This window comes from Macrobrachium rosenbergii, chromosome 25 (genome assembly GCF_040412425.1).
Source record: "Macrobrachium rosenbergii isolate ZJJX-2024 chromosome 25, ASM4041242v1, whole genome shotgun sequence".
NCBI lineage: Eukaryota > Metazoa > Arthropoda > Malacostraca > Decapoda > Palaemonidae > Macrobrachium > Macrobrachium rosenbergii.
Genome location: NC_089765.1, coordinates 14723821 through 14741320, shown reverse-complemented (window position 1 = coordinate 14741320; position 17500 = coordinate 14723821). Strand labels below are relative to the sequence as shown.

At 36.8% G+C, this 17500-nt stretch overlaps 1 pseudogene; it reads right to left on the bottom strand.

The window, feature by feature from the left end:
• Positions 1–17500, bottom strand: part of LOC136852348 (uncharacterized) — a 302795-nt pseudogene that overhangs the window by 53744 nt on the left and 231551 nt on the right.

The window sequence follows — 17500 nt, the reverse complement described above, 5'->3', positions numbered from 1 at the left end:
CGATCCGGTGAACACTGGAGATAATGAACTTCGAGTGTTACCTGTCACTGTATGCGGAAGCAGACACACTTACATACTCTTACATACACAGACACAAACGTACACACACACACACACACACACACACACACACACACACACACACACACACACACACACACACACACACATATATATATATATATATATATATATATATATATATATATATATATAAGTTTCCATCCCATCATCGCGACATTTTTGATTCGTAAACATTAAGCTACAAATGTCATTCAATATCCAAAACACACACACATACATATGTATATATATGTGTATGTATATATGTGTATGTATGTATATGTATATGTATATATATATATATATATATATATATATATATATATATATATATATATATATATATATATATATATAGAGAGAGAGAGAGAGAGAGAGAGAGAGAGAGAGAGAGAGAGAGAGAGAGAGAGAGAGAGAGAGAGAATTTTCCAAGCTAAATTACATAACATTTTGTTAATAGCATTAAGCGTTATACATTCTACGCACACACACACACACACACTCACATCAGATAACTGACAGGACATACCGTACACACAAAAGAATTCTCCCTGCTTGTGGAGCTGAATTCGAACCTCTAAAATAGATACCATACCTCGGCGAACGTACCTAACCACAAATGAAAACAAAAATGAATTGGAATTAAAAAAAAAACACACAAAAAGAATCGGGAAAAGAAGCACTTTTCCATCGTGACGGACGGGTTTCAATTAATCCAATTAGGAAGCTTTTTCATTCTAAATGAAAATTTCTGTAATGGAATGGGAGTTATAGGAGGGGTCCACCACTCCATTTAGTCCATCACGAAAGTTGGAGTGCTCGGTAAGTAGGTCACAGCTGAGAGAGCTTAGATTTTATGAAAAGTTCACTGGAATTAAACGTCTACGGTAAATGGGACACGCCTGAATTGTCTTGCGTTTTTCGAAAGATTGATGAAGTTTGGGAAAAAGATGAGGAAGTTAGGGAGTTCTTAAGAGAAACGGAATATTATACGAAACAAAGGGTTATGTTGTTGATTCATGCGCAGTGTGAGGCAGTTAGGAAGTTACTGAGAGACCAAGCAAAGGGTTATGTTGATGATTCATGCGCAGTATGGGGCAGTTAGGAAGTTACTGAGAGACCAAGCAAAGAGTCATGTTGATGATTCATGCGCAGTATGGGGCAGTTAGGAAGTTACTGAGAGACCAAACAAAGGGTTATGTTGATGATTCATGCGCAGTATGAGGCAGTTAGGAAGTTGTTGAGAAACGAAACAAAGGGGGATGTTTATGATTCATGCGCAGTATGAGGCAGTTATGAAGTTATTAACAGAAACGGAATATTATACAAAACAAAGGGATATGTTGACGATTCATGCGCAGTATGAGGCAGTTAGGAAGTTATTAACAGAAACGGAATATTATACGAAACAAAGGGATATGTTGATGATTCATGCGTAGTATGAGGCAGTTAGGAAGTTATTACAAGAAATTAACTTTATACAAAACAAAGACTTGTGTTGTTGATTCATGCGCAGTATGAGGCAATTGGGAAGTTATTAAGAGAAATGAACTTCATCCGGAACAAAGGAATATGTTGATGATTCATGCGCAGTATGAGGCAATTAGGAAGTTATTAAGATAAATGAACTTTATCCGGAACAAGGAGATACGTTGATGATTCATGCGCAGTGTGAGGAAGTTAGGAAGTTATTGAGAGAAATGAACTTTATCCGGAACAAAGGAATACGTTGATGATTCATGCACAGTATGAATCAGTTAGGAAGTTATCAAGATAAATGAATTTTATCTAGAACAAAGTTATGTGGATGATTCCCGCGTAGTCTAAAACTGACTCTGAAGTAAAATATGTCTTTTTAATCTAATAATTGTATAGATTTTCAAAGTTGTCTGCTAATCAAATACGACCCTGACCTCAGGAGAAGGCGATGGCTTATATACTTAAAAAGGACAATAGCAGTTCTTGGAATTTTAGCGGTGAACTGATTACTTAAAATGACATAACATACTTTACTTAGAATTAGTGGAAACAAAGAGATTATAAACTTAACGTAAAAGCACATTTCAATCATGAAACGAGTGAAGAACAAAGCTTATGATAAGGGTTTATAACTTGATTAAAATTCACACAAATTCATGAATATGCGCTAATTCACACACCTACAGCATACCCAAGCCACTGTCCAAAATTGTAAAATGGTGAATGACATCAATAGATTATTAACCATATGGAAAGTGAGAGTTCTCTTTTACGTAATAAATCCTGATTTATATATATATGAAATTTCTTAACTGAAATGATCCCCAATGACCGCGATTGTTCTTCATGGTCTCAATACGTGAGTAGTGAACAGATAATGAAATGTGGGTTGTGGACACCGTAGAGTTTAGCGAGCGGTATTTTTATGGCGTAAAATGAATGTGATGTTTTTCTTGAGACAATTCTTGCGCTCCAAGAAAGCAGGGTATAAAGACCAAGGTGGGGAAGCTTTCATATTGATGAATGGCTTACGGAACTAAAATCTGATTAAAGGCAACTGAGAATTAATATATATTCCATGCATTTTCTTCAGAGAACAAAGTGTAAAAAAAAATATATATATATATATATATATATATATATATATATATATATATATATATATATATATATATATATAGAGAGAGAGAGAGAGAGAGAGAGAGAGAGAGAGAGAGAGAGAGAGAGAGAGAGAGAGAGAGAGAGAGAAACAAAAATTCATAGAACATCAGCAGCGCTGTAAACAGCCCCTACATCTCACAATATTGCACCCATGAAAAGTGAAACTCCGGAAAATAACGTTCTAGATAAATGTCAATTATTTCCCAAGTCTTAATCTCCCAGTCGAGGTTCTGTCCTTGACAATTATTAAAAGAAGAAGAAGAAGAAGAAGAAAATGATGAAGAAGAAGGAGAGAGAGAGAGAGAGAGAGAGAGAGAGAGAGAGAGAGAGAGAGAGAGAGAGAGAGAGAGAGAGAGAGAGAGAGAGAGAGTATTCAGTTTACAATTTCACACTCTCTCTTTCACGACAAGTTTTAAGTTTTTTTTTTTTTGAGAAAGAGTATTCAGTTTACAATTTCAAACTCTCTTTCACGACAAGTTTTAGGTTGACAATCTTAGAGAGAGAGAGAGAGAGAGAGAGAGAGAGAGAGAGAGAGAGAGAGAGAGAGAGAGAGAGAAGAGAATACTCAGTTTACAGTTCCACACTCTCTTTCTTTCACGACAAGTTTTAGGTTGATTTTTTTGAGAGAGAGAGAGAGAGAGAGAGAGAGAGAGAGAGAGAGAGAGAGAGAGAGAGAGAGAGAGAGAGAGAGAGAATATTCAGTTTACAATTCCACACTCTCTCTTTCACTACAAGTTTTAGGTTGATTTTTAAGAGAGAGAGAGAGAGAGAGAGAGAGAGAGAGAGAGAGAGAGAGAGAGAGAGAGAGAGAGAGAGAGAGAGAGAGAGGCCAACAACTCGCTCTCGACAAGAGCATCATTTTCAGAAATTCGCATTCTCCCGGAGTCTCCTCCAAAACTGTCTTTTACCCCGCCGACCAACTTTAAAATTCCGAGTATTTGCTCTGAAGACACGTCTCGCCTCATTACTGAATCGCTTCTTACCGCCGGAATGAGGACGGGAATAGTCACAGCGGTCGTCAACATACTTATTGTGTTTTCCGGCAAGATTAAAGTGTTTTTGCCCCTGTCGCTTGCTTCTTCGTTTTTTTTTTTTTTTTTTTTTCGGGGTGGGGTGGGGTGGGTGCGAAGGAGTGGGTTTCTCTTTTATTTTTTTTTTTTTTAGTGGTGCATTCTTAAAATATTTTTTTGGTGTTTTTTTCTTCTTTTATGGTTTAGTTATGCTCTAATTTTTTTTTGTGTGGAAACAGTCTTAAGATGTTTTTTTTATACTTTTTATATTTTTTTTATAGTGCAGTTTAGTTAATTTTCTTGCGGGTGTAAAATTTTTTTGAAAATTTCTTCGTTCATTCCAGTTCCTTCTTTTGGATGTAAAAAAAAATGTCCTAAAATACTGGCTAACGTAAATAAAGAAAGAAATTACTAATTTATTTATATTCTGTATAAATACAGACAGGTGTATGTATACAGTTTGTGCATGTACAAATATGAACATAATTCAGGCAATTCATATTTTGCTATTTTTCTTTTGAATATTCATGACCTAAATAACATTTGGATATCATGAACAAACAAATAAAACTTATTAATACAGAACTCATTCGTCTCAACCCATAACCACATGTCAGATCCTCGTATCAAACATGAATGAAATCCGTAAAAACACAAAAAAAAAGGAACAAGGAGCGATATATCTAGCAACGACGTAACAACTTGTCATTTTAATAGTTTGCATCTCAGCTGGACGACGTAACATTTATTTGTTTTATGGACGCGGTTACGTCTGCTCAAAAAATCCGCGTATCAAACATGAATCACACCACTAAAACACAAAGGACGAAGTGTGTTGTATTTAACAATGATGGAATAAGTTATAATTTTAACAGTTTGCATTCCAGTTGCACGACGTAACATTTAAACGTTTCATGGACAGAGTTACGTCTAACTAACGTATCATTTTAGCTTTTTGCATTCCAGTTGCACGACGTAACATTAATTGTTTTATGAACAGAGTTACGTCTGTCTGACGTATTATTTTAGCCGTTTAAATTCCAGCTGCAAGACGTAACATTTAAACGTTTCATGGACAGAGTTACGTCTACCTAACGTATCATTTTAGCTATTAGCATTCCAGTTGCACGTTGTAACATTTAAACGTTTCACGGACAGAGTTACGTCCACCTGACGTATCATTTTAGCCATTTGCATTCCAGTTGCACGGCGTAACATTCAATCGTTTCATGGACACAATTACGTCAGTTCAAGAAGCGTAGTACGGGAGTCGAGGCTCTCTCGTTTCACCTTTATGTACTCGCCTGGTTTTTTTCTGAGAGCGTCCCGGCTCTATTGATTTCGGATATTAAACGCTTTTAAAAGAGTTGCCGCTCCATTTGCACGTTATATTGGTGGGGGTATTATTATTATTACTACCGTATTATTATTATTATTATTATTATTATTATTATTACTATTATTGACTAATCGTAGGACAAAACTTAATACTTTACACTAGAATTCAGCTTTATTTTCATGTTACATAATAATAATAATAATAATAATAATAATAATAATAATAATAATAATAATAATAATAATAATTATTATTATTATTATTAACCAATCGTAGGACACAATTTACTACTTTACACTAGAGTTCAGTTTTATTTTCGTTACATTATTATCATTATTAATATTATTATTATTATTATTAATCGTAAGCCAGCATCAATATTCTGTTTCATTTTCATGTTATATTCGTGGGATTAAATTATTATTATTATTATTATTATTATTATTATTATTATTATTATTATTATTATTATTATTATTATCCATATTTCGTGTAAGAACGAATAGCTTTAATATGTACACGAATTTTCCTTCTGAATTCAAGTCTGGAATAGTGAACAGACGGAACATATTCCCGCGCCGCTACGCTAAACTAAAAATATCCTAGCAATTAATTACTGCAAAACAGCTTACGTTGCTGAATAACTGTTCCATTGCAGGAATAACAGCTTTGCTGTATTAGTGTGTGTGTGTGTGTGTGTGTGTGTGTGTGTGTGTGTGAGAGAGAGAGAGAGAGAGAGAGAGAGAGAGAGAGAGAGAGAGAGAGAGAGAGAGAGAGAGAGAGAGATTAATGGGGAATGTCTACAAGGCACAATGCGAGTGTGACTAAAAGTCTAATTATACAGAGAGAGAGAGAGAGAGAGAGAGAGAGAGAGAGAGAGAGAGAGAGAGAGAGAGAGAGAGAGAGAGAGAGAGAGAGAGAAACAAGATATAGTATTTTAAGCATGATTTAATTACTTGTTAAACCATACCACGAGTTCGGAAGTAGGAGATAACACGAAAAAAAAAAAACAATTACTCATTTCGTTTTCACTCCGACACTTCCTTGTATTCCCTAAATCCTCGCACCGTCTGACCCAATAAACATAAATGTATAATTACATAAATACATAAATATTACATCAAAGGCATCTCGGATAATGGCGATCAAATTCCCTCGGGAGGAGATACAAAAATCTTGTGTCTCTCTCTCTATCAAGTATTCAGATTTGGTTACGGCGAAGGTGTTCGCTTTTACGCAGATACCAATTTGCATAATTTAATTGGTGCCTTCGTTCTTGAGAGAGAGAGAGAGAGAGAGAGAGAGAGAGAGAGAGAGAGAGAGAGAGAGAGAGAGAGAGAGAGAGAGAGAGAGAGAGAGAGAGAGAGAGGAGCCAGCGAAGAAAATGTTCTAATTTGTCAAGTGATGGAGTGATGGAGTGTTTGTTTTGGTAAATATTCGTTTCCTGACGATGTGTCAAGATAAATATGCAATTGCGGAAGATAAGGTGGTGATATTCGTTTATTGAGGTTCAGTTAGTTACAAGCGTTTAATGGAACATGGAAAATTTTCATGAATTAATACTGAAATAACATAGCAAATCTTAAAAAAAAAAAACTAGAATGAAGTAATATAAAACCAATTTGAACATTTCACAAGCCAAAAGCAATCGAGTAACCTGAAGTAACCTGTTACTAGAATGCAGATTTTATTTCTCTAGAGAAAATATAAATAAAAACCTGAGCAAAAGAAGTCGCATTTTTCCTAGGACATGTACAAGTGATATGAAACCAATCTGAACATGTGTTAAGCAAAAGCAATCGCGTAATTTCCAGTTACCCGACACTACATGACTGTTTTTATTTCTCCACGAAAAGAAAATGAAAAAAAAGAGAAACAAAAATGTGATATAAAACCTACCTGAACCGGCATTGAGCAAAAAACAATCGAGTAACCTCAAGCAAGAAAAAAAAAAATACAGAAAAAATGACAAAAACGAGGACAGAGAAGTAAAAGCACTTTTCTTAGTAGAGGTTAATAACCCTTTCTTATCGACAGAGCTCGTGCCATAGAGGTTTCCAGGGAAACACAAAGGGGTCTACAACAAAAAAGCCATATATACCGTGGGCCGATGCCGCAGGCTACAGATTACCAGCTTTTTAAAAGCAAGTAATGGAAGGCTACACGGTTACGGTGTTACTTTCTGTAGGGACTGAGTTACTTCCTTACTTCACCTTCTTCTGCAGGTTTGTTTGTGTGTGCGTTGGTGTATGTATACAAATACATACACACACATATACTGTATATATACAGTGTGTATATATATATATATATATATATATATATATATATATATATATATATATATATATATATATATATATATATTATTAGAGCCCATTCATTTCAATACCTCTTCCGTTTCATTCATCCACCATTTTCTGTTTTCCTCCATTTCGTCTTCGCAAAACTACCTAACTATACACTCCTTTCTGCGACCAATCTACTCTCTCTACATGACCGGACCATATCAAGATACTGATCCAAGATTTCAACGACTGCTCGCATTTTTATTTCGTCTTTATATGTCTCGTTTCTCGTCCTTTCAACCACTAACCCATGAGCACATTACGTAAACAACTATTAATCCAAATAGAGCCATCCCTTTCTCTACATCTGCATCCAACATTAATCCCATAAAGGAAATTCAGCTCAACAACCCCTCCATGCTATCTAATTGGCTTACATCAGACGCTTCCACTTATCTGTCAAATCTTTTGCAAAGTCACAAAGACTCTACTGCCTTCCTTTGACTATGTAAAGAGGAGAGAGTTTGAAAGACTGAAGACTTGAGAGACCTCGAGATTTGATGGGATTACGAGTGACACGCTTCGGCACGGTGGTGAAATTATGAATGAGGTGCTTGCCAGGGGTGGGTGAAGGATGAGTGAATGAGTGAGAGGTTTAAGAGATATGGTGAAGAGGAATTACGGTTCCTCTTTTACGAAGATAAAGATGAGAGTGAATGTATGACTTGAAGGGTTTAGCACTGCTTAGTGTAGCGGGAAGGTCTTTAAATAGGATTTGAATCAAGGGATTAAGACGGGATTAAGACAGGCAACAAAAGCAATGATATGGAAGATTCTCCTGGCTTTAAACAAGGAAGAGGGACGTGTGGGTTATGTCGTGAAAGGATGCTTGAGAAGCTTCTCATTAAAGGCGGACGATGAAAGTGAATTGTGTGAGAATGTGAAGGCGGGAGAGTGCCTGGCTTGGTGCAAAAGTGGACTGAGACAAGGGTTTGATACCAAATGTAGTTGGTTGGGACATGGTGGTGATTAAGATGGGTTAGGCACTTTAGTGTAATTTATTGCAATGGATATATATATATATATATATATATATATATATATATATATATATATATATATATATATATATATACACATATATACACACATAAATACACACACACAGTCTACACGAATACTCATACATGTTATATTTAAAACACAACGCCAGCCTTGAATGAATACGATCTAATCCGATAAAAAAACTCTTCCAAGATGATATATGACCAAGCCTTTACAATGCTAAAAGCGTGAGCTCGTACGATATACATATTAAAATGATTATCGGGAAACGGCGGGACCATAAATCACCCGCCAACAAAGAAAGCACTTCAGGCGATAAATTCCTCGACCATTCTCTAGATACTCGGCTCCGCACTCACAGTCGGAACTCGAATGAGATTCAGCACAATTCAGGTATCGAATCATTTCTAGCTGCACATTATCTAGAGACTAGGCTTTTATTTTTACGTGATCAATGCCCGGTTGACCGTATATCACAGGCCATTACAAAAAGAACGGCGAAAGTAGGGATCTTGTTGCAATGTATAGCAGTAATGATAGATCCCTGACTTTCATAACTTAGTTCCTCTTTATTTAAGGGTTAATGGGAGGTGTTACAAGAGCTTGCTGGACGAAATAAGTTCAGCGAGAGAGAAATTTCGGAACGGAAACTTCAGTTATGCCTAGAATGTCTAAGGCAGAGGCTTCCTTTGTTGAAGGGAAATGAGTTGGTATTTTATGTCGTGGGAAAACCCTCTGAACTGAAAGTAAAAAAAAAAATTATTTTCTAGTAAAATAAGAAAAAAATATTTTCTAGTAAAATAAGAAAAAATTATTTTCTAGTAAAATAAAAAATTATTTTCTAGTAAAATAAGAAAAAATTATTTTCTAGTAAAATAAGAAAAAATTATTTTCTAGCAAAATAAGAAAAAATTATTTTCTAGTAAAATAAAAAAAAATTTCTAGTAAAATAAAAAATTAGTTTCTAGTAAAATAAGAAAAAATCATTTTCTAGTAAAATACTGACGTGGGAATTAAAAAGGACGAGATAAATACAAAAAATAATCGTAAGAGTCATAAAAAAAATATGGCCGGCAGCAAATGACGAGTAGAAATGATTTCCCCACAAAGTATATTCTTAAATGACCGTGCAAGCGATGAAACTGCAAGCTCCACGCCCCTGATCTCTTCCAGACTGAACCCAAGCGTTTACAGGCAGCTACTTCTAACTTTAAACCTCACAGCCAAATTTGTGATGCTATCCACTCGGCCACGGGATGTAAAAACGAACAGGAACGAAAGGGAAAATCATTCGCTTTACCTTTAAAAAATTTAAATTTAAATTTTGTAAATGTAAAAAATTTACAAAAAAGGACACCAAAGAAATAAGAATGGGAGTTACTTCGGTAAAACAAGAAGAAAATTACCTTCTTACCTATACGCTGTGACGCCAGTTTTGGTAGCCGTAAGGCAATCAATCAATCCTTGTAACAATTCAATACAGCACCGCAGACGGAACACAAAATATAAAGAGATATTACAACATGTTTATGACAGGTTCTGCATACATATACTTTGCCTATTTCCCAAGAACATCAGGAAGAGCATTCCCATTCCTTGTGGCCATAAACGAGACACTTTCTCTACCATAAACAACCACATGTGGTGGTAAACAGAAGTAATCTCGCCGTATTCCACCTTCGAGTTAATAAAAAAACGAAGGGTTTTTCGTAAAAGTGAGGCCATACAGATGAAATAACCTTGGAGGTCCAAAGGTTATTTTATGTTGGTTATTTGGACCACAGAGTCGTATATATTAACAAGAAATAGGTTTTTTTTTATTTGTTTTGCTAAAACGAAACTCAGGTTTGGGAGGACGACTGAATGTCAGCAGAAATTGCTGAAGACATCCAGAAGAAATGGATAATGTATAGTACAGTATATTTATGAGTACAGGAGTGAAGGAAACAGGTAAAATACAGTAAAGAAGAAGAAACTGTACTTAAAACAATACAAAATAGTATATCTACGAGTACAAGAGTGAGAATTAAGTCAAATATAGCAAAGAAGGAGAAACTGTATTTAAAAACCACATCAAATCACTTTGTAATCTTATGACCTTGTTGGTTTTGCTAAAATGAATCTTAGGTCTGAGAAACAACTGAACGTCACAGAAGTGTTAAGGACAAATAAACTGTATACGATTACAGGAGTGAGAATTAGGATAATATAGCAAAGAGGAAGGAAAGTGTACTTAAAAAAAAACAACAAACTACTTTATAATCTAATTATAAAACCTCGAAAAACGCAGAGAAACGGCAACAGAACGAAAATGCCCCTCAAACAATCTCCTCCACACCAACGGATTGTTGTCAGGTCGTGACACGGACGTTGCAACACGTCCTTCCGGGTTGATAACCTCGGTTGTATGGTTACAACCTGGCATAAAGCAGCTTAATACGGGGCTGGAGATAACTCAGTTGCTATAAAAACAACAGAGGCATCCCCGGTTACAAAGTGGGCAGCTAATACGGCTGGGTTAAGTCGTCTCGCCTATTCGCGTAATAGAGAGAGAGAGAGGGGGAGATTGAGATGGAGAAATCTCTTGAAGCTCGTCCGCTTGATTAGAGAGAGAGAGAGAGAGAGAGAGAGAGAGAGAGAGAGAGAGAGAGAGAGAGAGAGAGAGAGAGAGAGAGAGGAGGATACTAGGGAGAGAGAAAGACAGAGAAGACAAGAGATATTACCTGGAGAGAGAGAGAGACGAGGATATTGAGAGAGAGAGAGAGAGAGAGAGAGAGAGAGATAGGATACTAGGGAGAGAGAAAGACAGAAAAGACAAGAGATATTACTGGAGAGAGAGAGAGAGAGAGAGAGAGAGAGAGAGAGAGAGAGAGAGAGAGAGAGAGAGAGAGAGAGAGAGAGAGGATATTGGGGAAAGCTAGAGAGACAGACAGAGAAGATTATAGAGACACTGAGAGAGAGAGAGAGAGAGAGAGAGAGAGAGAGAGAGAGAGAGAGAGAGAGAGAGAGAGAGAGGACAGCCCACTCCCACCCAGAGGACAGAGACGAGGAAACACCTGCAGAAAAATAGGAATATCTTTCCACAGCGAATTTGCGTCCGATAACATCAAACGGGAAGGACGGATGGGAAGAATTCTCTCGGCAAGCATCCGCCCTAAAATACTGAAGAAGAAGAAGAAGAAGAAGAAGAAGAAGAAGAAGAAGAAGAAGAAGAAGAAGAAGAAGAAGAAGAAGAAGAAGAAGAAGAGAATCATTTCTAAAAATTTTTCAAGACAGTAATCTTTTTAAAACAGAAACCTTGATATTGAAGTTTTTATTTAAACTAATAAAAAAGGATGAAGAAGAAGAAGAAGAAGAAGAAGAAGAAGAAGAAGAAGAAGAAGAAGAAGAAGAAGAAGAAGAAGAAGAAGAAGAGAATCATTTCTAAAAATTCTTCAAGACAGTAATTTTTTAAACAGAAACCTTGATACTGAAATTATTTAAACTAATAAAAAGGAAGAAGAAGAAGAAGAAGAAGAAGAAGAAGAAGAAGAAGAAGAAGAAGAAGAAGAAGAAGAAGAAGAAAGAGAGAATATTTAAAAAAATTCTTAAAACGAAAGTATTTTATTTAAAAGAAAAGATGAGATTGGTCCAAGGGAAAGATTTCTTGAAACTGAAATCACACTTTAACTAATAAAAACGAGTATGACTCGAGAGAACTTTGAAAATCATACTTGAGAGAGAGAGAGAGAGAGAGAGAGAGAGAGAGAGAGAGAGAGAGAGAGAGAGAGAGAGAGAGAGAGAGATCCTACTCAGTGACTTAAGGGCACAGCAAAGCGAGCAAGCAAGCACTCGAGGACTCGTAAAAGCACCAATCAAGAACACTTCCTAGGTCATAAACATCTCCGCAAATTTAGAAATTACAGCTGCTCTATTTTTTATTTTATTTTTAGAGAACTTAAAAATAAATACGGAGGGGGGGGGGAGGGGTAGGGGGTTTACTCACAGTTCTCCACCTCATGAATAAGTGATGCAGTTTCATGAGCAACTCTGTCAAGAGGAAATGTGTTTCTGATTTTTTTTATAACTTTCGTTTTTCTTTTCCAAGTCAGGATGAAGCGTTAATGTACGGTTACTGTAATGTTATATAGGCAGTGGTACGGTACTTTATTCAGTAACAGTTTTTTTTTTTTGTCTGAGTGATACTGGCACATGTATGTATAAATATATATATAAACATATATAATGTATATATGTATACGGTGTGTGTGAGTATATATATATATATATATGTGTGTATTTTGTATATATACACACATATATTATATATAATATATTTATATGTATATTACACACACACACATATATATACACACATACACATAAATATTCCAGCTTTGAAACCGTTTTGAAATACTGAACATACGTCCAAGACATCCCAATGAATTGATGTAAAAACTTCCCGAAATTCCCAAGACAAAACCAAACCACTTAACCAAACAAACAATAAAAAAATGACATAACCACAAAATTAACCCCCGGAAAAAAAAAAAGACGGCACCTAATAACACTTCATATCCCTTCATATCCCCCGTGGCACGGTTCCCCTATTGATGCCAATATTTTTCGGGTTTCGGCTGCCAAGGAATATGATTACTCGTCACAGGACCTCGCGGGATTCATACCCTTTCAGATAACACGCAGAACGCAGATGAGTTGATGATGATGGTTACTGGTGATGCGAGAAGGAACGGAAGAAGAAGAAGAAGAAGAAGAAGAAGAAGAAGAAGAAGAAGAAGAAGAAGAAGCCGAAGGAAAACGCGAGGAAATGGAAAAAGGAAAGGTTATGATTATTTTTTATGTTAGTGTTAAGATATACGTGTATATAACCCCGCAGTACGAATTGCATTTGTTTAGGACATATTTCTATTTGACACATTCGTTTCAAAAGCTTAAATATGGATGATTCACCACAGAATATTATTTAGGAGACAAGATAAACGTGTACTTAATCCTATATATCCTATTATTTTCTGCTGACGTAAAGATATATGTGTATTTAATCCTGTGAATTAAATATGGCTAGAACGTACTTCTACATGATACATTCGTTTCAAAAGTTTAAGTACGGGTCATTCACCACATAGTGAATATTATTAATGTCACTCATAGGACGAGATAAAGGCGTATTGAATCCTATACATTACATTATCTTTCTGTTAGTGCAAAGATATATATGCATTTAATCCTATGAATTAAATAAGGTTCGAACATACTTCTATTTGAAGTTCATTTCAGACGCTTTAATCCTGTAAAACATTATCTTTGTGCTGATGTAAAGATATAAGCGTACTCAATCCTACACATTAAATATGGTTAGAATATAATTCTATTTGAAATTCGTTTCAGTAACTTGAGTACGGATCGTTTACCACATAATATTATTTAGAGAAAAAACCTATAATACCACTGCTTTTCTTTTAATACGCTTAAAACAACGAACGATAAGTATAGGTCATTTAACACAAAATGAATATTATTTAGAGAACACACTCTTATAAAAATCCATTTTTTTTAAATGAGCTTCAAACAACGAATGAGGTTTACTGAATTATACTCGCATTTATTTGCTATATACACTCGCTGGCCACTATTCAGCGTTGCTTTGTCTCAACAAACCACACCCATGAACACCCAGTGAACACACAATGAACACCCGATGAACACCTGATGAATATCCAGTGAACATCCTGTGAACACCCCATGAACACCAAATAAATACTCAGTGAACACCCGATGAACACCCAATGAAGACCAAATCAACACCCCGTGAACACCCAATGAACACCAAATCAATACCCCGTGAACATCCGGTGGAACACCTAATGAACACCCAGTGAACACCAAGTGAACACCCAGTGAACACCAAATCAATACCCCGTGAACATCCGGTGGAACACCTAATGAACACCCAGTGAACACCAAACCAATACCCCGTGAACACCAAATGAACATCCAGAGAACACCCATTGAACACCAAGTGAACACCCAGTGAACACCAAATCAATACCCTGTGAACATCCGGTGGAACACCTAATGAACACCCAGTGAACAACAAGTGAACACCAAATCAATACCCCGTGAAAACCCAGTGAACACCAAATGAACATCCAGAGAACACCCAATGAACACCAAGTGAACACCCAGTGAACACCAAATCAATACCCCGTGAACACCCAGTGAACACCAAATGAAAATCCAGAGAACACCCAGTGAACACCAAATGAACATCTAGAGAACACCCAGTGAACACCCAATGAACACCAAATCAAAAGTCCGTGAACGTCCAGTGAACACCTAATGAACACCCAATAAACACCCAGTGACCACCAAATGAACACCCGATGAACACCCACTGATAACCAAAGCAAGTCCATCGTTTCAATTCACACTCCCTACGCGTTCAGTACCGGCGATCGTCACTTCAGGATCGTTATTTGAAGATCGTCATTTGAGGGCAAGTCGACCATGACTTTCCCCCCTCCCCCACCTCCCCCTCTTACAGACCACTAATGTGAAGGGGCACCCATTCGGCCGGAAGTTATGGTACTTGACTGGGTCGTGACCGGAGCAGAAATGGACCATCTCGGTACCCATAGTGTAAATAGAGAATTACAAGGTATTTCTGTTTTCCCCTCTCAGGTTTACAGGGACTGCTGCTGTTTGCTGGGGACACACACACACACACACACACACACACACACACACACACACATATATATATATATATATATATATATATATATATATATATATATATATATATATATATATATTTATATATACCAAAGCCAAATCAAAGTCCTTCAAAAGCAGGCATCTCGCTCACCCCATACAAATGGGAAAAAAGTACGTTAAAAGAAGAAGATATATATATATATATATATATATATATATATATATATATATAAAATGTCCACTCCAAGCTTAATATTGCTACTGTCTATACAATATTTTCGTCCGTACCTCTGTCAGATTTTAGCTCATACGAATATATTTCTTCTACGGTTACTTATTCTCTTATAATTCAAATAATCACAATCTCATAATAAAACTGATACGAGCTAAGCTTTCACATATTTCTCCCAGTAAATGTTTCAAAATATCGCCCATTTCGTAAAACTCTATTTATCATTCTCGTTTAACTTACTAAATTTAACTCCTTTCCTCCAACACTCTTCCTTAACGCTACTTTGAACTTACGACGCCTTTCACCACTAAATTCAGCTCCCTTCCTCCCACATCCAACGCTGGTTTGACGCCGGGCGAGGCAACAGGAGCCTAATCTATTCATTGGGGCTTCTAATTAATTCAGGAGCCGAAAACTTCTACGGGATTTTGCATCAGAATACCCGTCGTCACTCGCCGATTAACTTCCTCGCCTTTTACGAAGTTGGGAGCCGAGGCTCTTCAATAAATATGTCTCGGAAGTTAAGAAGTTACTCTTCCCCGAGACAAAGTATTATTTTGTTCAAGGGTGGTTCGCTGGATGCACAAGTAACGCGGCGTAATAAATGGTGGCAGGTGTTTAGATTCTCACCATTTTTCACGCAGTTTCACGATGAATAACAATCCCCCCCCACCCCCTCTCTCTCTCTCTAAGAAATTCAGTGCCTTGGCTGTAAAGAGTAACAAGTTTGATACATTTATCACATTCTCTCTCTCTCTCTCTTTCAAAAAACAAAAAAAATCTGTCTCGGCTGTAAAGAGTAGCAGAAGTATGATACACTTCTTAATATCACATTCTCTCTCTCTCTCTCTCTATTTATAATGAATTGTAAACTCCCTCTCAGCACACAGAAACACCCCATGTATAACTATTTTTTGAACTCGGAGGAAAATAGCCCCATTGTTGCTCCTACACCGTAGGATATTTTCGTTAAGATTCCCGGGAATTGTGAGGCCTGGCCCTCCTCTGTCTATAGGTCTGTAGGTCTGCCCGTGGGATATACTGAGTGGTTTAATCTTGCCTCAAAAAAGCTTTTCAGGTCCTTGTAGGCGACCCTAGGACCGGGTTTTCAAACCCTCCCACTCATGTACTTTTTACTGTTTCATTTTCTTTTAATCTATTTCCGCTTTCTTTCGTTTATCCCTTTGTTGGATTTCATCCGTTATTCTACTCTAATCCTCCTTAGCTTTCACACCCTTTCTGTCAGCATCCATGCAATGACTCGTTCTATTCGTCCCATTTACTTCTTTACGTTTCGCTTCAGGCAAATAACCCTTAAATATTTAATAGATAGATAAATAAATAAATAAATAAATTAGGTAAGTATAATCACCTGCTTGAAGTGTAGTTTTCAAAGCTCATACAACACCACCACCAGGTTTATCGTCTTGAAATATCTGGGCTAGTTCCTGACGTCCTTACCTTCTCTCGAGTCTTACCTTTCTTGCTATTAAATTCCCCCAGGTACTTCCCGGGCCCCCAATTTACCTCAGGTACTTCCCAGATCCCCAAAAGGCCTCAGGTATTTCACAGATCCCCAAATACTCCGAAACTGTCTCAGGTATATCACAATCCCCAAATCAACTCAGGTATTTCCCATATCCCCCAAACTTCCTCAGGTATTTACCAGATCCCTAAATCAACTCAGGTATTTCCCAGATCCCCAAAACTACCTCAAGTATTTCTCAGGCCACCATACCAACTCAGGTATTTCCCAGATCACCAAAACTGCCTCAGGTATTACCCAGGCCCCCAAATCAACTCAGATTATTTCTCAGATCCCCAAAACCCCCTCAGGTATTTCCCAGACTCCAAAAGGCATCAGGCATTTCCCAGATCCCCAAAACTCCCTCAGGTATTTTCCAGATCCCCAAACTGCCTCAGGTACTTCCCAGCTCCCCAAATTGCCTCAGGTACTTCCCAAATTAACTCAGGTACATCTCAGCTCACTAAAAGCAGCACAAACTTTATTTTCTGGCACACTCTGACTATCTAAAACAACCTTAACATTATTCGTTCCCATACTTCGCCCACCTGTCAACCTATCTAGCTTACACACCCATAATCCCATGCAAGAACACTTCGAGAACACTTACTCTGCACTTTG